Raw genomic sequence first — 25160 nt, forward strand, 5'->3', positions numbered from 1 at the left:
CTAGTTAAGATTTTTGATGCATGACTAGTTAAACTAATTGTTCTGTATTCTTCACATTTATCTGCCCCTGCTTTCTTTGGTATCATAATTATAACACTTTTTTTGAAGTCTGATGGAAATTCCCGATTTTCATAAATATTACACACCAGTTTGTATAATCTATCAATCGCTTCCTCACCTGCACTGCGCAGTAATTCTACAGGTATTCCGTCTATTCCAGGAGCCTTTCTGCCATTTAAATCTTTTAATGCTCTCTTAAATTCAGATCTCAGTATTGTTTATCCCATTTCATCCTCCACAACTTCCTCTTCTTCCTCTATAACACCATTTTCTAATTAATTTCCTCCGTATAACTCTTCAATATATTCCACCCATCTATCGACTTTACCTTTCGTATTATATATTGGTGTACCATCTTTGTTTTTCCTTTATAAACATATTTTTTAATCGTATACAACTTCAAATTTTATTATTCGTACATACCTTTAGGTGTATTTCAACGAGGAAGAAATAGATACTAAACACTAAAACCGGGAATCGAACCCGAGTCGAGCCTCATTTAAAAATCAGTACTGTAACAAAACCGGTATAGCGGGCCTGAGTAACGGATTTCTACCGATTATTATGAAAGTGATAATTAATATTATAATTAGAAGAATCCAGAAAGGAATAAAAAGAAGAACCCTTATTGTAAAGAATAGATCTATTTTACAATTGTCTTTTGTCATACATCGAACATACATCGAACTACATACATCGCGATGGCATACATCGCTAACATACATCGAACACCTGTTGTACGGTGAGAAGAGACCAGGCTTGGAATTCATGGGAACAAAGCCTCGGTCAACTGTTCTCCCGCTTCGACTTGGGTCTGGTCCGGCAGGTAAAGAGGATAGCATTATAAATACTCAGGATAGGACAGCTAAGAATAGAATTCTATTTGAATTAGTTTGCGAGGCGTTACGGCGTCGGTCCTGTATTGGCAGTTCATCGAGGTGTTCAGAGAGGAGAGGCTTTGAGTTGTGTGGGTTCGGCGAAGTTCTGGGAACCAGTCCAGCGACACGTTACGACACGGTCCAGCGAGGTGAGTCACAGGTGTCAGTCTGTAAGACGATAGTGCGAGACATCAGTCCAGCGAGGAGAGTCCTGAATCCAGTTCGATACCAGGAAGGTGAAACCACGAGTAAATCCAAGTATAAAAGAAATACTATCGTTGAGTTACAATAAAACTATAGTGTATAAGCGAAAGAAATAATGCAATAAACTGTTAGGGTAGATAGAAAAAGTATTTGCAAGTGTACACTATACGATTGTTTGTTAATATGACTAAAGGGTTAAGACTAGCGGTTTGTTTTGTTAATGAGTCTAGTTTTCTATTTGTCTATCTGGAATAAATTTCGAACGATTACTCGTTCGAACCTTTTTAATTCTATCTTGTGTGTAATCTATATTTATTATTTACTATTGATATTTATCACTATTTGATGTGTAATATCTTGATTGTTATTCTTTGCTGCTTATGCTTCGTTTTTATGTCACACTTAGTGTTTTGAGTATGCATTAGTTCATATACTTTTTTATTTTTCTTGTGTTGTTATTGACATGTAATATTAATATCGTTTACTTCAATTATCAGTACTATTATCATTATTATTATTGCGGTTGTAATTATGTAATTACTACATTAATATTTGTGTTCATTAATTGTTTTTTTTTAAAATTATTATTATCATTATTGTATTTGTCACCATTATTAAATGTATTGTATTTAATATTATTGTATTTACACCATTATTATTAATACTGATTTCTATGGTTGTAATTATGAACATTTTAAACCAATTAACTATAATTATATAAACATTCTAAATTGTCAACAACCTCTCAATATCCTGATCGAGCCGCGGAACACGCGACAATATATTTATGTTGTTCATACGTACAGAAAATTTAAACATTTAAAAAATTTTTAAATTACTATTATTTTTAAAAAACCATCAAAAGACTACTGTTTTTTAAAAAAAAATTTAATAGCGGAAAGTTCTTTTAGATGGTTCAATTTAATTAACTAAAAATGAATATGAAAACACAGTAAGTGCATACAACTACTTATGTTTACTGTTTCTCAGGGCCGTCCGTTTACATTCAAATATTTGAATTACTGTTGTGAATTTCACCTATTCATGCCAATTGCCGTAAATCAGATGGTTATTTTATTACTTTAATTGTAATATATTTTTGTTTGTTACAACAAATATATCGTGTCCGGGCGATGATAACCCTGAAGAGTTTTTCGCCTAGAAAATAAAATAAAAATTCAACGACAGAGTAATATTTATTCCTTAAAGAAAAAAAATTAATTGTATTTTAAATAGATATATCTGAAGATTTTTCAAATGGTTGGGTAATTTATTAATAACGACAAGGGATGCCACTTTTTCGTAAGGCGAAATATTTGTGAGTTATACCAAAAGAGTTTTACGGTTTGGTTTGGTAGAAATAGTTCTTATTATTTTATTTAGAATAAGTTGACTATTCTTTTTTATCCGCACATTCATAAATATAAGCACAAGGATGAGTTAACATGTTTAATTTTTTTCACTGTCGATTTATACAATCCATAAAGTGATCTGATAAACCATTTTTGAATATTAAAAGATCGTTTTGACTTTTTCAAGGAGGAACAAGATATCACATTGTACTTTAGACAGGAATATATGTAAGCATAATAGATCTTTTTTTTTTGTCTTCAGTCATTTGACTTGGTTTGATGCAGTTCTCCAAGATTCCCTATCTAGTGCTAGTCGTTTCATTTCAGTATAACCTCTACATCCTACATCCCTAAAAATTTGTTTTACATATTCCAAACGTGGCCTGCCTTCACAATTTTTCCCTTCTACCTGTCCTTCCAATATTAAAGCGACTATTCCAGGATGCCTTAGTATGTGGCCTATAAGTCTGTCTCTTCTTTTAACTACATTTTTCCAAAAGCTTCTTTCTTCATCTATTTGCCGCAATACCTCTTCATTTGTCACTTTATCAACCCATCTGATTTTTAACATTCTCCTATAGCACCGCATTTCAAAAGCTTCTAATCTTTTCTTCTCAGATACTCCGATCGTCCAAGTTTCACTTCCATATAAAGCGACGCTCCAAACATACACTTTCAAAAATCTTTTCCTGACATTTAAATTAATTTTTGATGTAAACAAATTATATTTCTTACTGAAGGCTCGTTTCGCTTGTGCTATTCGGCATTTTATATCGCTCCTGCTTCGTCCATCTTTAGTAATTCTACTTCCCAAATAACAAAATTCTTCTACCTCCATAATCTTTTCTCCTCCTATTTTCACATTCAGCGGTCCATCTTTGTTATTTCTACTACATTTCATTACTTTTGCTTTGTTCTTGTTTATTTTCACGCGGTAGTTCTTGCGTAGGACTTCATCTATGCCGTTCATTGTTTCTTCTAAATCCTTTTTACTCTCGGCTAGAATTACTATATCATCAGAAAATCGAAGCAGCATAATAGATATATAATAATAATTATAAGTTTAGCATTAGGTCAAGGTGCTTTAAAGCAAAACACTACGGTCTGATTTTGTTATAAACGAAATCAATTTGATTATCCTAAGAAAACTTATCGTTTATTAAAACATTCAAAAATTTTGTTGTATGGAAAACAGAAATATTATCGTTTATCATTAATGGAAATTCTACCCGACCCACCGGATTAGTCTAGTGGTGAACTCGTCATCGCAAATCAGCTGATTTCGAAGTCGAGAGTTCTAAGGTTAAAATCCAAGGAAAGGTTATTGCTTTTATACGGATTTGAATAATAAATCATAGATACCGGTGTTCTTTGGCGAATGGATTTCAATTAACCACACGTCTCAGGAATAGTCGACCTGAGACATTCGTGCATATCATTCTCATTCATCCTCTAAAGTAATATCTTACCGTGGTTCCGGAGGCTAAACAGATAAAGAAAAAGAACGGGAATTTATTCATGCGATGAGCGTAATATCTGTTTGAGAAGTGCATACAACGGTTTTATCTATATTTAATGTTAAATGGTTGTAATCCATCTAATGAATAATCTTTTGAACTGCTGTCGTAGAACTTTCAATTATTTTTAAATAATTATCTTCAGATGTAGTTACGATATGTAATTTTTATACTCATCTGTATAAATATAAAGCCACTAGTTATATAAATTATGTAAATTGTACTTCAGATACCTGGATATATAGTAAAAATCGATTTTTCCACCCTTTTATAAATTTTTCTTATTTTAGGTAACAGACACGATCGAAATCAAGAGTACAGTTAATACTTAATAGTATTTAGCATAGTAAATTATAAAGGAATGAATGAAATGAGTAGTGATATCGATACTTTACAGAAGCGCTAAAAGTACATCCATTGATACGATCTGAAATACACGGTGCATAAATAATAATATTATGTAACCTGTTTGTCTTATAACGATAACTAAATTTAACTCGTTACTATATAAACACGTGGACGTACACAAGTGTCTGTACGTTTTTACGGCCACGTACAAACTATTGACGTGTTTAAAACTGTAAGATACTATGAACAAATATATTTAATTGAAATAACACGGTTACCGGTAAAACAACAAACTACAAGACGTTGTAAACCTCTAAATGTATAAAACTGATATTACATTAGTTTATTTACAACGAAAAAGTTATTATTTTTTGGACGTGTAATAATTTCAATTTTTTGGTTATATGCTTTTGAGCAGGTTCTTTGCTACCATTTTACGGTAATTGTATTACCAGTAAAACCGTTTGGTGCCGAGAATTTTTCATTTCCATTTAAATTATCTATAACTTTCACTCTGGTATGAGGACATAAGCAAAAAGGTTGATAATAAATAGGAGAAAACACAAACGAACAAAAATAATGTAGGACAAAAACACAAATCAGAATTTTAGGTCAAAAACCCAAGTTACTTACCGAGGGTAGAAAATGGCAATGTCGAATTTAATAAAAAGATTTTATGTATCTCATGGAGTGGTTTTACGGCCGATGCTTGTAATATATCGTAGGCGAGAAATCCTTCTGTTTGTATAATACTCGTAATACTTATTTTGCTTCAGTTTCGCCAGTTTTCGTCTTTCTTTTGGAACCGTTGATTTTATTGCAATTAATTTTTAAATATTTTTCACTTTGTAACTCTTTCAATGTTCAAGAGGTATATAAAGAGATGGATCTTTTGAGCGGGAAATACCGATTAAAAGTTTCAGCCTCAGCTATAAAATCGATAGGATGTTTGGAGAGGGCAAAGAATGCAGAGAGGTAGATGCTACTGTTGAAGTGACCGGATTCAACCGGAACTATAGCGCCGAGAAGCCAAATAAAAACATTATTAAACACTTCCTCAATTGTAATTCCATCTTACTTCATAATAACTGTTTCTTTCTGTTAAATAATTTTTAACAATTGATTTGATTTCCTTTTCATTTTTAAGATCTTCTGTTGACATAGTTTCTAACAGCTTATACTTTTACCGATTTCAAAAAGAAGAAGTTTATCAATTAGATGTAAATATTTTTTTAAATGTATATTCAAGCGTAATTTTTTACCAGTTTTATTCAGTATTAATAATTCTGTTATCATTTGATAAATAAAAATCACAAATAGGTCATATAAAAGTTGAGTTGGAATCAGAGCAATACTCGGCCTGTATTAAACGAATAACGAACATATTATTTGTGTTTTTATCTACGTTTCTATGTATGTACCCCAATTTCTCAGAAAAAACTTAAACTATTTTCGTGATTTTTTTTTTTATTCAGGATGGTCCTACAATATTTTCAATCAGTTTCCTGTTGTTACAGTTTAATCGTACTTTTTATTTTCTTTGTCTTCTTTATTTACCGCTCCCAACCAGAGCTGGATTCGCACTTAAACATAAACACAGCTCCGGGGGGGTACCAGTACCTCAAACCACCTGAGCAGTAACCCTGGACCCGGCTATGCCATTCCCAAGGCCCCACCCAGGCAGCCAAGATTCCGGCCTTCGCCTCAAATAGGAAATCCTCGAAGGGATCCCTCTGGGTCTTCGATCTTTACTCCCCCCCCCTGGTGGCTACGCCAGGAGTTCCCGTCTGCTCATCGATGATGGGACGCCGGAGCGTCCCACCTCTCCTGGACGAGGCTGTCCCATGCCGGAGCCACCGCAGTTCCACACTCACCAGCGTGTACTCCGATGTGCAACCGTGTAACCCCGACCCTCCTGATCGTGGCCGAGGGTGTAGCATGAAGCACAGCGGGCTCTCCTTTTGGCAGTTCTTGACATGGCCGACCTCCACACTATGGCCAATCCTATCTAGGCCTCCAAAAACTTGGCTCGGTGCCCCGTACTCGGAACGGAAGCACTGTTCCTACAACGACCATCGTACCACCCTACATGCCACCCATCCGATCCGTACCCGGCCGTCATGTAATAATCATAAACTCGTCAAATTTATCATTTATTTGTCATAATTTTATTTTACATATGTCTACTATTTATTCAGGATTTTCTATGCTTTTGAAGTCGGTTTTTTTTTAAGTTTTACTTGTTACATTACAGTTCTATCAGTCTGTACAGTGTTAATTGACTTGTCTCCTGCTGCCATTATATTTTTTTTCTAACACTTATTCTCATATTATATTCTATCATAAATTTATAATTTTTAAATTAGTTATTCTTAACCTTCTAAAATCACAATTTCATCTTGTACTTTTTTTTTCTCCATTATTTATCCCTTTATCGTCTTTCAGATTATATCTTCAACATACCATTAAGAAGTATGTAGTAACATCATATATATATTGAGACTGAGTTAATTGATCCTTAAATTCATTTGAATTTTGTATAGAAGAAAACATGTTTTTCGTATATTTCGACAAGAATCAAAATAAACACGCGTACTTGACGTGTACATCGAATTCTTGCACGCTCATTTGTTTGATCTTCAGTCTCGGTAGCTGCGAATGCTGCTTGAAGTTCAACTTAAGGGTTGTTTTTTATATATTTCTCTATAAAAAGATTTAAAAAATAATGATCGAAATCAGCGCAGTATATTTGGCGTTAATGATGTTAAAGAACAATTTAGATTCGGAGTAACAGTACAAGGTGAAAAGATAAAGATGCTACGATTTGCTGATGATATAGTAATTCTAGCCGAGAGTAAAAAGGATTTAGAAGAAACAATGAACGGCATAGATGAAGTCCTACGCAAGAACTATCGCATGAAAATAAACAAGAACAAAACAAAAGTAATGAAATGTAGTAGAAATAACAAAGATGGGCCACTGAATGTGAAAATAGGAGGAGAAAAGATTATGGAGGTAGAAGAATTTTGTTATTTGGGAAGTAGAATTACTAAAGATGGACGAAGCAGGAGCTAATAAAATGCCGAATAGCACAAGCTAAACGAGCCTTCAGTAAGAAATATAATTTGTTTACATCAAAAATGAATTTAAATGTCAGGAAAAGATTTTTGAAAGTGTATGTTTGGAGTGTCGCTTTATATGGAAGTGAAACTTGGACGATCGGAGTATCTGAGAAGAAAAGATTAGAAGCTTTTGAAATGCGGTGCTATAGGAGAATGTTAAAAATCAGACGGGTGGATAAAGTGACAAACGAAGAGGTATTGCGGCAAATAGATGAAGAAAGAAGCATTTGGAAAAATATAGTTAAAAGAAGAGACAGACTTATAGGCCACATACTAAGGCATCCTGGAATAGTCGCTTTAATATTGGAAGGACAGGTAGAAGGGAAAAATTGTGTAGGCAGGCCACGTTTGGAGTATGTAAAACAAATTGTTGGGGATGTAGGATGTAGAGGGTATACTGAAATGAAACGACTAGCACTAGATAGGGAATCTTGGAGAGATGCATCAAACCAGTCAAATGTCTGAAGACAAAAAAAAAAAAAATATTTGGCGTGATTAAGCAATAAATAATCTTTCAGATTTATACATTATTATGATTATTACGGTAATTAACGAAAGGTAAATAGCTTTTATATACCACTATAAAAACTATGAATCAATATTAAATCATTAGTATTAAAAATAAAAACATTTAATAATTGGTAGTCTAAAACGTAGTGAGCGTTTTGCAAGCGAAATAGCGTTAGAGTTATAAAAGTCATGGTATATGAGTCGCAGTGCGACTGAATTTTCATAATTCGAAAAAAACTGCCTGAACTTTCCATCAAAAAAGGTGTCATATACCACGCTGACAGTGCCAGATCGCATATATCTTTAAAGATCCGTCAGCAATCAAGAGAACTGGACTGGGAGGTTTTAATGCATCCACTGTATAGCCTGGATCTGGTACCGTCACACTGTCATTTGTTTTGGTCGCTGCAGAACTCCATGAATGGTGTTAAGTCAGTCTCAAATGAGGCCTCTGAAAATCACGTGTTACAGTTTTTGACCAGAAACCACAGAAGTTCTTTAGCGACGGGGTTATGGTGTTATCAGCAAAATGGCAGAAGGTTATCGAGTAAATGATTCATATGTGGTCTCATAATATTATTTTCCAATAACAATAAATACAGGGTGTCCCATATAAAACGCAACCCATCAATCACTCATCCATAAAATCTTACTCCCCTACTCGTTACTGAAATGAACTCGTCCAACATCTGAACATCCCGGCGACGCAGTTGAACACTACCGATAGTAACAACAGTGCAATCATAACGTTCAGTGTATCGCTAGAGACAAGATGGTGTTTTCGCTAGATGAACGTGTTTTCATTGTAGAGTCGTACTTCAGTACGAAATCAGTGGTTGCAGTGCAAGATTTGTTTCGCCATAAGTACCCGGATATACCAGCTCCTAACAAAACATCAGTATTAAGGTTACTTGCAAAATTTAGAGGGACCGGTTCTGTTAATAACAAGGAACACAAAAGATTTGCGTCAGTGTTGAATACAGATACAGTCACTGAAATCAAAGACCGATTACTCGCCTGCCAAATAAATCGATCAGACGTTTGTCTGCTGAAATTAATTTGTCTAAATCGACTGTTCATCGGGCGACCAAACAATTACAATTACGACCTTATCGCATTCAAATGGTTCATCGACTTCTTGAGTCCGACAAAGAAAAACGGCTACAATATTGTCAACGGTTCCGTCGATTTCTGCGTGAGGGAATTAATGTTATGGATTCGTTATTTTTGCACAGAATAAGTACGGTTTCATTTGGATTGCTACGTAAACAGCCAAAACAGTAGAATTTGGAGTGCTGAAAATCCTCACGTTTATCACGAAAAACAGTTACACCCAAAGAAGTTGGGCGTGTGGTGCGCGATATCGCGGAAGAAAAAAATCGGTCCTATTTTTTTCGAGTACACCATTAATGCAGAACGATATCAGGATATTTTATTTCGGTTCATCGCACTGTTGGAAGAGGAAGACAGACACTGCCGGCTACAACATGACGGTGCGACATCGCACTACGCAGGTTCAACTTCTGATTTCGTTGAGGAATTCTTTGGTAATCGTGATATCGGTCGAGGCTTGTGGCCACCAAGATCTCCACATTTGACTGCGGCGGATTTTTTTCTACGGGGTTACCGTAAAGAAAAAGCCTACAGCAATAAACCACGAACACTTGAACGATTGAAAGTCAATATTGAACAAGCTGTATTAAATATCCAGCCGCAAAAAGTTGCAAGAAACGCTGTAAAAAGAATTGAAGCTTGTATTCAAGAAGATGGCGGCCATTTCCAACATTTACTCTAAATGTAAGGTAATGGATGGTAATAATAAAAATTACATTTACATTTACACATGCCTTTTTATTATTTCAATACCTACCAATATAAGTTGCGTTTTATACCAATAGGTATATTGGTAACTTACCAATAGATTGCATTTTATATGGGTCACTCTGTATATTCCCAATTTTGGCCTCCAAAGGCTCAATAATTTTTGACAACCTGATATTATTATATTTAATAAAACTTGGGTTATCTTATTTCAAAATAACGGATTAAATTGTATAAAATTTATATAATAGTCCTGACAGTATTTATTGCATTGTTAAATGTAATTTCCGATCTCCGTGGTGGAGTGCTAGCCTCTCGGCCTTTCATCCGGAGGTCCTACGGCATTTTCCATCGCCTAAAAATGTCCATTTCACATTTCCACGTACAAGCTTCTTTGTAAGTTTGTGGTTAATTAATCCATCACTACATGCATACATATATATATATATAATTCATCGAGTGTGACGTTATTATATGTCAAATGTCCGTCTGTTTCCGTGGTATCATAAATTGTGGTCATTCTTTGATGATTCTTTCTCTCCTAAATTCATAATGGCCTCTTATAACCAAAATAATTAATTTCAGTTAAATATCTGCAATAAATAAATCTCTCATAATTATAAAGATAAAAAATCTGATGTGGACACCATATGACTTCCTTGTAAGCCTATTAAATTACATACAAACATTATTTTAAAATGAAAAGTACATAAAATTTTATTTCATTAATAACTTTTGATATCTTTTCGTATTTTTTTTTTTTTGTTATTGAATTATTTATCGTACAATTTTTTCACAATCAGAGGTTAATAATTACTAATAAATCAATAAATTTGAATAAAAAAAAAATTAAAAAAAAAAGAGATGAAGTCTCATTTGAACCAATGAGCTTTCCCCTTGTAAGATCTAAACATTTCATCAATTAAAGTTTCATTTGGCTATAACTCTGGAACCAATGAAAATAAGTACCACTTATGATATATCGTTAAAAGCTCTCAATGAGGACTTATTACTGCAGTTAAGAAAAATTCAAACATTTTTTTGATTTTGGGCTTTTTTGGACACTTTTGGTTCAGTTGATTGTAATCAAAAGGTAAATTGCACAATTAGATGTTACAAAGGTCCTAAATGCAAAATTTCAACATCCTACGGCTAATCGTTTTGAGTTAAGAGAGATACGTACGTACAGACGTCACGACAAAACTAGTCAAAATTGATTCAGGGATGGTCAAAATGGATATTTCCTTTGATATCTGAAAACCGAAATTTTTCGCGATCACAATAATTCCTTTACTTCGTACAAGGACGTAAAAAAGATTTCCTACGATAAATTTTACTAAATATAATATAAAAATGTAGTAATATACAATATTTCATACTACATTTCTTTTGTAAATACGGCCATCTACAACAGTAATTACATTTTATACATCAAGGAATATAAAAGTCTCGAAAAAGGAAGAATTTAAATCTATGTACATACATTCCCTAGATATAGGATATCCCATTCAAGATTTTCTCGTAAAGATGAGAAACAGAGTGGTTTCTTGTAATCTTGTACATTACTTAGCCGAATATACCGTTCATATTAACGTAATAAGACTATTAAAACGCAGGGGTATTGTTTGTTTACAAAATGGGTTATCTGTATAATTAACATCATTACTCTCAGCGATAGCTATATTGAATAATCCTCTTATATTTTACATTCTTTATACGAGGGTTATTTTTTTCAAGGTCCGATCGGTCGTGAAATAAAAACCCGCGCAAACATCGGATGAACCTTTGCGCATATGTGTTGCGCAGCGTCTCTAGTATGGTCTTCAATCACGCCGCGTCACTTCGTTTAGTTCTGAACGCGCAGCTAGCACGTAAACATGTCTACAATAATAGCACCTCCCGCCAAGTGTGAAATGCGTGCGATTTCTTCAGACTGGGGGTTGTAATGCAACCCACCGGGTTGGTCTAGTGGTTAACGCGTCTTCCCAAATCAGCTGATTTGGAAGTCGAAAGTTACAGCGTTCAAGTCCTAGTAAAGCCAGATAATTTTACACGGATTTGAATACTAGATCGTGGATACCGGTGTTCTTTGGTGGTCGGGTTTCAATTAACCACACATCTCAGGAACGGTCGAACTGAGAATGTACAAGACTAACAGTTCATTTACACTCATACATATCATCATCCTCTGAAGAATTATCTAAACGGTAGTTACCGGAGGCTAAACAGGAAAAAGAAGAAGGGGGTTGTAATGCAGCTGAAATTCATCTACAAATAAGTGTACGGTGAAACTTCAACGAGTGACAGCAAAGTGCGACAATGATGCAGGAACTTTAAAGCAGGACGTGCAGATGTTCATGATGCAGGCGGTCAGGGAAGGAAGCGAGTGTCAACCGATGATCTCGTTGAGCGAGTGGATGAGGCAATTCGAGAAAATCGTCGGTTCACAATTTCTGTATTGAGTGATTCGTTTCCTGAAATTTGAAGGTCAGCTCTCTAGACCGTTGTGAGTGAGAAACTTCAGTACTGCAAGCTGTGTGCGAGATGGGTTCCCAAGATGCTGTCCGACCATCACAAAACAATGAGAATGGACGCCTCCCTAACGTTTATCCAGCGCTACCACAATGAAGGAGAAGATTTTTTAAACAAAATTATCACAGGGGACGAGACACGGGTCCATTTCGAAACTGAAGAAACAAATGAACAATCCAAACAGTGGATGATGCATTCTTATTCTCCCAGTAAACCAAAGAAGTTCAAGCGAACCTTCTCCAACAGAAAGTGTATGGCTACTGTGTTCTGGGACCGGAATGGAGTTCTCTTGGTGGAAATAATGGAACGTGGCACGACCATCACTGCAGCTTCATACTGCGTGACTCTTCAACGTCTACGAAGGGCAATTCAGAATAAGCGGAGAGGAATGTTGTCATCTGGAATTGTCTTTCTCCATGAAAATGCTCGGCCGCACACTGCAGCTGTAACAAAGAAGCTTCTGCAGCGTTTTCGTAGGGAATTGTTAGATCACCCACCATACAGCCCGCACTTGGCTCCATCCGATTTTCACCTCTTTGCTCACATGAAACGCCGGCTAGATGAAACGAACTTACTATTGGTATTTCGTTACGTGACCACTAATCATCTCGTTAACAGAGTTTGGACTTTTTTCTTTTCCCAAAAGGTCTTCATTCTTTCCCTCAATTGTTATTTCCTTTCATTCGTCCATCTATTCAGTCGAGTAGTTTTGTTTTTTCTCTCTGGAAACTTAGATTCTTAAATCAATTTTCTCTGTTCAATTCTCTGACTTCAATAAAATCTTTAGACATGTCCAACCTATTTAAATTTTTTTCTAACTCTTTAAACCGTTTGGTATTTGTGGTTGTGTTTTCGTAAAACTTAACTACCGTATTTGTTTTATCAGATGTTGTTGTTTATTGTAATTTGTACATATTCATCAGTCATTTTATCTTACTAAAATAATAATAGTTTAGTTTTGTTTTTAAATTTAATATCTGTTTCACGGTGAAAAAATAATTCAAATCTAAAATTAAAAGAAAAAATCCATTCGCTAACGGTTTCACTCGCATTATTTAATTTTATAGAATAGTACTATTTCTTTTGATATACTATATGTAACTAGCTAATTAGTATATAGTTCATTACACTGTAGTTAATATCTTAAGATGTGACGTTCTGAATGTCGAAAAAGAAGAAGAATATATACGATTATTATTTTATTATTGCGTGACATATATATATATGTAATGAATGTAACAGTGACGTAAGACAGGTTATGACGTAACGGAAAACTCTCCCCTCCACCATCCCTTGAGCTCCAGGCATTATTACTCTATACCGCTATACAACGTTCTCAGGCTCGTTCAGTAGTTGTCCAGAACGTTGCCTGTGTGGTTGTAGAGTGAGTTCGTGTCGTGTTATAACAGCACATATTAGGGTAAGAAATCGGCATTTTTAGGTGGATATATATATTATTTGAAAAGTGCCTGTAATATTATTTTTTATCATTTAGAATTTTTGTAGATTAGTTTTTATACGTATTATAAATATTTTATTTTTTTATATTCTGATTTTTTATGTGTTTTTTATTATTATTTTTATTTTGATACAAATACAATCGTTAGAAAAAAAAACAAAATAAAGAAAAATTTTTGTGATAAAATAGTCCTTGGTTTTATTTGATTACATTAAAATTACGTGCAGGCTAAAATCAATACAACGTACGATATTAATAATAAAATGAAAACGAAAATATTATTTGTAATATATTTTTAATTAAATTTACGTAATGGTATTCAACGTTGAAATTATTATTTTAAACATAAATTTGCATGTTTGAACCATTATGCTAATTGGATAGAGGTTATATGAAAACATGTGCTATTGCCATGTGTGATACGTAGGTTTTTTTAAAAATATTTTTCAATTTATGAAATGTTTAAATAATAAATAAATATCCATTATTATTATTATTATTATGCTTTTACGGTCAACATGGGACCACTTAAGTCAATTTTAGTTGGATCTTTTGTGAGAAAACCGTGTTATTTTACTCTTTCGAGCTGCCCAGTATTTCTTCATCCGTTCAGATCTTGCTTTCTTTTCTTCATCCGTAAACACCCTCTTCGTTGTATTTTGTCGTTTGTCTGTCTTTTGTTTAAATCTAATGCTTTTATCTTTGTAATTTTTCCAGTTTTAATAATACACATTTCCGTAATTTTATCAAGGTAGAAATTTCTTGTTTTTTGATTCTTCAGGGTCCAAATCTCTAAGAGATATTTAAAGACACTTTTTAACCTCTTTAAATTGATAAACTTTCGTAATCGAAGCCAAATTAATATTTGGTAAGTTGATTGTTTTTAATCTTGCCTCAGCTAAAAAATTAAAACATAAAGAATGATTAAACAAAAATTTAGTAAAATATTTTAATCCTTTTTTAAGTTAATGTAATTTAAAAACAAGATTTGTAAACTGGAAATTAGTAAAGACTTGTTTTCATGTAATTATAATTCTACAAATTATATTTAAAAGTATACTTTATTTTCTTGTCTAGTAAATATTAATTAATTTGTTATTTGCAAAAGAATCCTGTAATTATACAGTGTCCCACGAAGAAACTTTTTTGTTACTTTTTATTGGCTGAATTTAGATTAATTTTCTCAGAATTAAATTCTCTACAAGTTTTGTTAGAAAATCTTTCGTATATATTAAACCTATTTAAAACTACTACAAAACCTAAAAAAAAATCGTTTTTCAACGCTGAATTTTGTGTTTTACGTCCGATATTTATAAAACTACTGAATTTACTATTCTGCGATCTATTTTATCCTATTTCCCAGCACAAATCACATAAAAACCCACCAACTTTACTCATTAATTTGGGTTCCAAAAATTACAGTAGGGCTTTTTTTTTATTAGAACAGCTGAAATCCCGGCAAAATCTTTCGCTAGCCGTAACTCGAAAACAAGCGTTTCCAGACTTATGTTTATATGAGCGTTTTTCATTATTTTTATCAGTTGAACAAGACGTGAAAGTTTCTCACTTTCTTCGTGAAACACTCTGTATATTCGAGTATATATATATTATTATTATTATGCTTTTACGGCCAACATGGGACCACTTAAGTCAATTTTAGTTGGATCTTTTCTGAGAAAAGCGTGTTATTTTACTCTTTCGAGCTGCCCAGTATTTCTTCATCCGTTCAGATCTTGCTTTCTTTTCTTCATCCGTAAACACCCTCTTCGTTGTATTTTGTTTAAATCTAATGCTTTTAGCTTTGTAATTTTTCCAGTTTTATTCTGTAGGTCGGTCAGGGAAATTCCCAATTCTTTCATATCTTCTCTAATTTCTTTGATCCATCCTACTTCTAGCTTTTGGAACCAGAGCTTTTCAACGATATTTCTTGACGGTCTTGTTTCCGGTGTCCTTATGAGATGACCGAAGAAAGAGATTCTTTTTTTCCGCATAGTATCAGTAACAGGCTCTATTTCTCGATACACCACCTCATTTGGCACAATCCACCATCGGCCTTCTTTTTGGTGTTTTTTTATTGATACACGTTCTGACAATTCTCCTCTCTATTTTCAGAATTTTTTCAATTCGGTTTTTCTGAGTGATTTTGAAAAGGGTCTCGCTTCCGTAGGTGACTTCTGGCTGTACTACAGTTTTATAATGTTTAAGTTTTGTTTTAGCAGAAAGAATAAATATCCATTATTATAGATATAAATAAGTAAATATTTTTAATATTTATGAATTTAAAAACTGTTTTACTTCAAAAATAAAATCTACATCGGCTGGCAAAATTATATTAATTTATTACGTGAAATGTAATTTAGAGATTATTTTTTCCTTTAATATTTAATTATATAAAAATTATTATTAATAATAATACAAGAGAGTAATAAAATGTTTATTATGTTTACGTTACATTTTTCTGATTATTCCAAAAAATTCAATGAATTTTTTGAAACTCATTTTAAAAGACTAGAGATTATATAATGATTTAATGTTCAAATTATGATAACGCCTAGCATTATGATTTTACTTTAGCAAAATAATTTATTTTGTTATAAAACGTTGTAAAAAACTTTCTCGATATTTATTATAAGACGCTAAATGTATATTACCGATATCACGTTAACGGATTAATTTAGATTCGGCGTTTGAAAAATAAAATTGTATATATTAATTAAAAAATGAAATCTTCACATGTTTTTGTTAAGTAAATATTTTATTAAAATAAAAATAAAATATTTTTCGTCAATTTGTAGATAAAAAATCATTAACCAATTTTTGCTGATGGTAAGACAGAACTTAATGCAACCGAATATCAGTGGCATACAAAATAATTATCTTAGCTTTTAGATCTGTTATACAAATAAAATAAAATTTATTTTATTTCTCCTTTAATCGTTTGCTATATAGTAAAATTTGGTCTTTTATGTAATTCAAATAGCAACCCACAAGGTTGGTCTAGCGGTAAAATCGTCGTAAATCAGCTGATTTCGAAGTCGAAGTGTTCACATTCAAATCCTAATGAAGGATCGTGTATACCGGTTTTATTTGGTGATTAGGTTTCTATTAACCAAGTGTCTCAGAAGTATGGAATGGAATGCAAAGTTGGCAGGAGTCTATTACTCCCTACTTTATCGCAGAACCTGGACAGAGTCCCTTGCTGCTGGATCATTCTAATCGGGCTTGTTTTTTTTTAAAAGGTTATTTTTTAATCTCGGATCTAATTTTTCAAGTTTTTTCTATTATTATTTTAGTGAATTTAAGACGGATTTAATTGCATTCCAATCCGTTGTTGAACCAGCGTTATCGAACCCATTTCATGGGCCGACCGCGGAAGGCTAGGCTTATAAAGCCTGTCCTCCCGACGTAATTCCCCTTCAGACCGTCCACTGAAGTCCTTTCGGTGCTAACTCTTTAATAGGCTAGCAGGAATACGCCACAACGGGGCACTACCTGTAAGGAGGGAGCAATGCGTCCCCTTTTCCGGAGGAGTCGCAATTGCTGGGTTATTTTATCTTATTGTAAGTTTTGGAATAGGAGAGGTTGTGTAGAAGCTCTTCATCCGCTTCTGGTATGTCTCTCAGAAGTAGTAGACCTGAGTTTGTTCAAGACTACAAATTTACCGGTACAGTTACATTTCACTGATTAAGTCGCTAATGATTCTAATTGTGGATGCGACTATAAATAAAAGTATTAAAAACAAAAAGAAACAAATACCAGTAATAAGGTAGATAAACATTCTTTCTTTTTAAATATATTGTTAATCTGAATAAATTGTTATCGTGGTACAAGCTTTTAAAGATACATTTTAAAATTAACCGGTAAATAAATATTTAAAATTAATTAAATATATTTATAATTTTTTTTTTTTATTAATAGAAACCAATAAAATTACGTTTCATTAATTAGGAGAAAATACAAAATATTGTTATCGTAAACAAATTTTATAACTAAATATAAATGTCGATCCAGTAGAATTAACTAGTTCTGTAATTCGAGTTAGCAGTCCTGTCGGATTATAAAGTCGTATTAAGGGAAATGTAAAATTTACATTTATTAAGTTATCAATATTTCGGAAGGCCAGTTTAATTAACATAGTGATAAGTAATATTTTTAAAAATATTTGACAACAGTAAGTCCTACAATATAAATTATGTAATTTTGTGAGTCCTTAGATTTTTTTTTATTAATTTACTAATCTGTAAGTTTTTGGGAAGTGTACTTTTTCTTTGATACAAGAAAAGACATCAACTTTTAACAAATATAATGACGCTTGGCTTCACTTCGGGTTGTTCTGCATAGTGTAGTGCGTTTTCAAAAAAAAGAAAAAAGAACGAGTCCTAACGTCACCAATTTTCTATAACTTTCGTCTTTCTCTTTTTTATCTGCGTCACATCTTGCCTATTGGTCAATCATTATTATTATGCCGTAAGAATATAATATTCCTTAATTTCCTAATTAGTTAGATTTTTCAAAACCTAATATTTTTTTTGTTTGTTTTAAAGCAGTCAAGTTGTTATCTGTAGTTTCACAAACAGTTATTTTGATATTCTGTTATAGTCTTGCGATAAAATTTTGTTTCAATTAGGTCTATACGGTGAAAAGACTGGAAATCAATATCCAATTCGACGGTAGGTTTATAAAAGGAACTTTACGATATTGAAAAGTAAAATTTGTTAATAATGTATATTTTTTCAATTATAGTATATTCGGCACGGATTATTGGATCTCGGATTACCAAAGTTCGGATCATCGCGATTATATAGTATGTTTAGTTTTAATTGTATAAAAATTGTTTAAAAACTTTTAAATGTTTGAAAAATAAGCTCTTAATAATAAAATATCCACATTAGTATATTTTCCACACGTCATTAGTGTATTTATATATATATATATATATATATATATATATATATATATATATATATATATTACTTAATTACAAGAGTATTAGTGTCAAAAGAATGTTAATCTATCAACTAACTGGTCTTTGCTTTAGTCCTCTAAGAATCGCTTTTATAGCAATAGCAATATATATATATATACATTATATATTGTGTATATAATACATATGTATTATATACACAAAGAACATGTCATGAGTGATTCATAATCAACGCCCAGCATAAACTACTGAAGTTAAATTAATGAAAATTTGTATTCACATTCTTTTTTACAGTGTAAGTACACACTTTCAAAATTCCGAATGGTTAAAATGGAGTAAAAATGAAATTAAATATTTTTTTGGAATTTCTCAATAAAAAATGAAAATATCAACTTGAATATTTAATGAATATATATTTTTTTAAATATACTAAATATGTATTTAGAATTTAGATATTATGTTTGATATCTTTATGTGAATATCTAAAAATCAAATTCTGTTTTGTTTTTTTTTTAATTCTGAGTTTTTTGGAAGAAAAAAGATTTAATTTTTTGATTGTTTTTTTGAAATCCAACTATTTTTTTGAAATTTTCTGCAACAAATGAAGATATCAACTTGATTTTTGGTGTATGCAATCTTTATGTGAATATCTAAAAACCATTTCTAGATTTTTCGCAATTTGATCTTGAAAGGGGTAAGAAAAGGTAAAAAAATTTCGAATAATGCAAATTTTTCCCATTTCCGACTATTCTAAACAAGATATTCATTCGATTTGGGCTTGCAATTTTTTTTTTAGATAAATATCTAAAAACTTTTTCGAGTTTTTTGAATATTACGAGGTAAAAAAAAAACATAAAATATTTTAAAAAGTTTTGCCGTTTAATGCTACCCGCTATTGAATCAATCTTTAAGAGATTTGGTAACATCGTGATGGTAATTTATATTTGTAATTCTGATAATTTATTTTACGTACGTCAGGAAATCTAATAATGATCGCAAGGTGGTCCTGGCTTGACGAGAAGGGCGAGCGAAATAAGCCCTGTCCCCGACGGGAAACGCAAGATACTATATAATGCGGGCGAAGCGTCGACGGGGAAGCTTTTCTTTTTCTGTTCAACCTCCGGAACCACCGTATGGTATTACTTCAGAGGATGAATGAGGATGATATATATGAATTAAGTGTAATCTTGTACAGTCTTTGGTCGACCATTCCCGAGATGCATTTAAATAAATATGTTTTAGCAAAATTATGTTTCCTTAATTATTTTTTTCTTATTTTTAGAAAACATTTCATACAAAATTTATGATAATCCTTTTAATAATTTAATCTTTAAAAGGGCACAAAATAATTATTGTATAAAATACTTTTAAAAATATATCTGATACTTAATATATTAGTATTTATTTCCCTACCTTGCGTGTTAAAGTAGTAAACTTTATTTTATAAAAACTTTCTTTTTTCTTATCTCTGCATTATATTTCTTTTAATAATCTAAAGTTATACTATTTGTAAGCAAATAGAAATCTGTGTAATACATTTTTACTGTAATGAGAGAGATTTAATGTAAATCCGGTTTGAATTATATTGCTATATCTACAATTCCTTTTAACATAAACATATTTCTAATATGTTTATGTTGTATTTCTAATGTCTTTTTTACAACAAACTTATTCTAATTAACCGTATGAGAATATGTTTTTTATACAGTATAAAAATTCATAAATAATTATTAAATATTCTATTTAAATATCCTCAATTATAGAAAGAATCTGTGGTTAGATTCAATTTCCGGTAAGGACTGTTTTTACTTAAAAGCTCATCCGTTTGACCTTCTTTGTTTAGATACGTGTCTAAAAACAAGCCCAAGATATAGTAATAATAATGAAAATGTAAATAAAAGACATTTCGGTAAAAGAGTTTTGTTGATGTTAGAAAAAGGAAACTTTTACGAGAGTCAAACACGTACGCATTATAATGGAATTTCTAGCTTCAGGTAGACTAAAACTAGGGTGCAGAGAATGGTTTGAATTAGGAAGAGGGTGAATTCTTTGAAATAGGGTGCGGTCCAAAGAATTAGTTGTATGGTTTCGTAGATTAACTTGCACTACAGATCGACAAAAAAAAAACATGTAAAAATAATATGAATTATTTGTTTTATTTTTTATTATAATAAATGTACAATATATGGGTATATATTTCTAATTAATTTAATTTTTCCGGCCTCCGTGGCGCGAATGGTAGCGTCTTGGCCTTTCATCCGGAAGTCCCAGGTTCGAATCCTGATCAGGCATGGCATTTTCACACACGCTACAAATCGTTCATTTCTTCATCTGAATGAATACCTAACGGCGGTCCCGGAGGTTAAACAGGGAAAAAATTACTTTATTTAAAAATGTTAAGATATTTTATTTTAAAATTCCACAAAGCTTATGTTTTACGGGTTTTTTTTAATTAAGTTTAAAAATATAAGACAATATTATTTTAATATTTAAAGGTATAATGATAATTCATACTAACCGTTGAAGTATTTTAGCTTCGCCATTTCATAACATAATTTTTTTTTTCTTTTGGACTATTTACGGGCTCGCAATTAAAAAAGATTATTACGCAGTTCTGAGCAGGAAGACTGACGTTTTGTTATCTTATTTGTTTTCTTTTGAAAAAAGTATCGACTCATTCTAAATCTAAAATTTTACAAAAAACCTTTGATCCATAAAAAGTTACACGATAAAAATGCAACAAATAAATTAAAAAACAAGTTTCAACTCGTCAGTGTCTCATCGCGTAAGCTCGTTATGATAAATACACCACTACAAAGTTAAAATAACCTCAACGTTTATTCGACCTTAAATTGATCGTAACTCCAGAACGACTCAACTGATTTTTATTAAATTTTCACGAGCACAATTTCAGATAAACTTCTACAGGATATGTAAATTTCAATTTCATTTTTGTAGTAGTTAAAAATATTTTTAAGCCACAAAATTTTATACTAAGCCTACGCGTGTATATATATAAGTGAACGCAGATTTTATGTAAATGATATTTTCGTATCGTACCTCAAAACGTAAAAAAAATTAGTTTTTAATCCTCCCCGAAAGTAATACCGTATTTTTTTTCTCGAAAAGTCGGTAATAACTTTACTTTGCATTTTGTTTCCTTTTCCCCAGTACTCTATCATTCTTTGACCAACTTCGTCTCTCACTTTGTAGGAAAACTTTCTCCTTCTTTTCTTCTTACATTTTCCTGAAAACTCTTGAAATTTTTTTCCTTTTTAATATTTAATCCCTTTAAATCCTTTTAGATTTCTTGAAACCGGTTAATTTTAACTTTAAATGTCAGTAAAATCCTAAGTTTTGTTTTTTTTTACAGAATCCATTATTTTTTCACATTTTTGGTAAAATTTCTTTATTTTATGTTAAGATAATTTGATTATTTTAACATTTAGATCCTATAATTTTTCTTTCTTTTTTCATTATCTTTTCCATACTGGATTCTTTTACTGTCATCATCGTTTCTGCAGCATATAAGCATTCTGGTTTTGTAATTGTGTTATAATTTCTAAATTTTGCATTAAAATAAATAGATTTTTTGTTACATTTATATACAGAGTGTTTCTAAAAAAAGCGGGCTGGCTATACATTTTCGGATTCTACTTGTAAAACTAAACAAAAAATATCCTTAGGAAAAATGACAATTTCTCCTTCGTTCTTCCTCTGCCCGCCATTTTATTATTTTTATATAAAAATGTATATCTCAAGTTCGGATAGAGAAATCACATTAATATTTCGTAAACGTCTTTGTAATAAAGTATTAAAATTAGCAAAAGATCAGGACTTAAATACCTTCACAAATTACAAAATGGAGGTCATTTTTAATTTTCAGTTCGTTATATCTCCAAAAATATAAGTTTTATCAAAATGTATGTTATTTGCTAAAATATTAAGCCTTTTATTTTGAACAAAATTACATTTTATTATTATTTTTTAAATCGGTTAACAAATAGTCGAGTTATGGGAGATAATTGATGTTGTAATTTTATGTCATAATTATTAGATCTATTATTGTGAGAAAATTATTAATTAACTTGATACTAATTTACAATACTAGAATTAACAATTAATATTTGATCAAATTGAACGTAAAGTGGAGGACATGATAACAGACACAAAATTACAACATAAATTTTTGGCCGTAACTAGGCTATTTGTTAACCAATTTAAAAAAAATAAAATGTAATTTTGTTCAAAATAAAAGGCTTAATATTTTAGTATAATATACATTTGATAAAATCTATATTTATGGAGATATAACGGTTTGAAAAATAAACGTGACCATTTTGCAATTTGCGGAAGGTATTTAAGTCCTAATTTTTTTACTAATTTTAAAACTTTATTACCAATACGCTTACCAAATATTAATGTGATTCGTGTATCCGAACTTGAGGTATAAATTTTTATATAAAAATAAAAAAATTGGCGGACAGGGATAGAACGAAGGAGAAATTGACATTTTTCCTAAGGGTTTTTGTTTACCTTTACAAGTAGAATCCGAAAAAGTATAGCCAGCCCACTTTTTTTTAGAAACACTCTAGCTTTATTTAGGTAAAAAATACTTCCATTTTAGAAATATATTTATAGATTCATTGGTTTTATTGTAATAGTTCATCGGTATGAATATTTTACGTTTCGAATGTAAAAGAATTGAAGTGCATTATTTCATCGATTAGCTCTTCAACCCGCACAACGCATGACAAAACGCATATTCATTCATGAAAGTTCTAAAAACGTTTGAAGTAAGAGGGATTTTATGTTAACTGCGTATAAATTATTTATTTTTTATTGAGGATAGAATATTTGTTTATAAAATATGAACGTAATCAGCACGCGACAAACATGAGCATAAAAATGACTTAAAATTAATGAATTAAAATTAAATTTTAACGTTATCGATTAATCGATGCTTCTCCTAACCACCATTTTGTAGTTTGGTTCTAATTAATAAGTCCTGTTCAAAAGGTTAAGGGATGTTAAAATTTAATAAGTTAATAAATCGTATGAATTAAAAATTTGCCCGTATATCTGATTTATATAGAGATATTTTCTGTAGACGTTTACGTGATAGATAAACAATCTAAAAAGTTATTCTTAAAAAAACAGGAAAGATAATAAACCATAAAATTAAACGTAATTATAACTTTCACCGAGAATAAAACACTGTTCAAACCATAAAAATATTTATAATTAAATGTATAATTTACGCTCATACATTTTATGGACATATACGTTGTAATAAAAGAGAAATTATAATTAATATTTTAATTAAATAAACTTAAGTCGTAGTAACGTACAGCAATATCAGTGCGTAAGGAAATAATTGTATATTTTTAAAGAAAGTATTGTTTCCAAGAATTAAAAAAAAAAACTTTTTCAGCCCTAAAAAAAATGACAGAATGTAGTAGCATATAGTTTTAAATTACTTTTTTATTAGTCTGGAACGGAATGCAAGGATGTCAGAGGATGCAATATGCTCCTACTAATCGCAGTATACCGACTTGTGTCCTTTGCTGCTGGATGATTCTAATGAGCTAACGGGTTATAAATAGAAAATGGGGTCGATTCATTTGATGAAATTTGGACTGCGTTCCGATCCGGTGGAGGTTTTTAAAAGTCCTGTCGGAACGACGGGCTATTGAGCTTATCTTCCGTGACGCTCTCTCTTTCCGCCCAGAACGGGCTGAAATCCGTGGTTGTCCTCTCGAGTGGAGAGGGCGCCAGAGGCGATGTTGGCACCCGTACTTCATTACGTTTGTTTATTATTAAAGCAAATGTGTTTTGGTCGGGCAATTCCAGGGCGTTGCGTCCCAGAGCTAGCCCATCATGTGGGAAAGCGGGCTTGGGAGGGCGGGTAAGGAATTTGGTGTGATGTTTTCCCCTATTAAGTGAAATTTTCTGGAGGTATTTGTTGGTTATCGGCACATATATGGACCGCGTTGGGTTTTGGTGGTTTTGATTAACCACGCTATTCTGTTGCTGTCCGTGGATTTTTGCACTTCATCTGGTTGGCTGTTGCCTAACGGTGGCTCGTCTAAGTCTCCGTGAGGCCGTTTCCTGACCCCTTGTAGCTGCGGGTCCTCCCAATATATATCTCGGATGTGCTGGAGCTCGGACGAAACTGTTGAATTGGAGAAACGCCTAGCCTGTTCCAGTCCCACCTCGCAGACTGTTTATATTCTGGAATCTCTGCGCAGAGCTGAGTTCCTGATGTACCACGGGGTCCGAATATGGGAAGTCGTCCAGAACATCGCCTCACAGGAGATATGAACTCGCCAGTCCTTCCAGGACGGAGTGGCGTAGACCGTGATCGGTAGTAAATATATATGCTAAAAAGAAGAATTTTTATTAGATTTGGTGTTGATCTGTGTCGATTCAG

At 32.1% G+C, this 25160-nt stretch overlaps 1 protein-coding gene across 2 annotated transcripts in view; it reads left to right on the top strand.

Moving 5' to 3' along the window:
• The window catches only part of LOC142319785 (facilitated glucose transporter protein 1-like), a 291657-nt gene that overhangs the window by 95036 nt on the left and 171461 nt on the right, over nt 1-25160 (top strand). The window contains exon 1 of one of the 2 annotated variants that reach the window (XM_075357466.1): nt 13666-13764. The exons of the other annotated variant lie outside the window; for it this stretch is intronic. The gene's annotated coding sequence lies outside the window, so the exon portion shown is untranslated. Of the gene's footprint in view, nt 1-13665; nt 13765-25160 lie in introns of those variants that run through there. 2 annotated transcript variants of the gene reach the window in all.

This window comes from Lycorma delicatula, chromosome 2 (assembly GCF_047948215.1).
Source record: "Lycorma delicatula isolate Av1 chromosome 2, ASM4794821v1, whole genome shotgun sequence".
NCBI classification, from domain to species: Eukaryota; Metazoa; Arthropoda; class Insecta; order Hemiptera; family Fulgoridae; genus Lycorma; species Lycorma delicatula.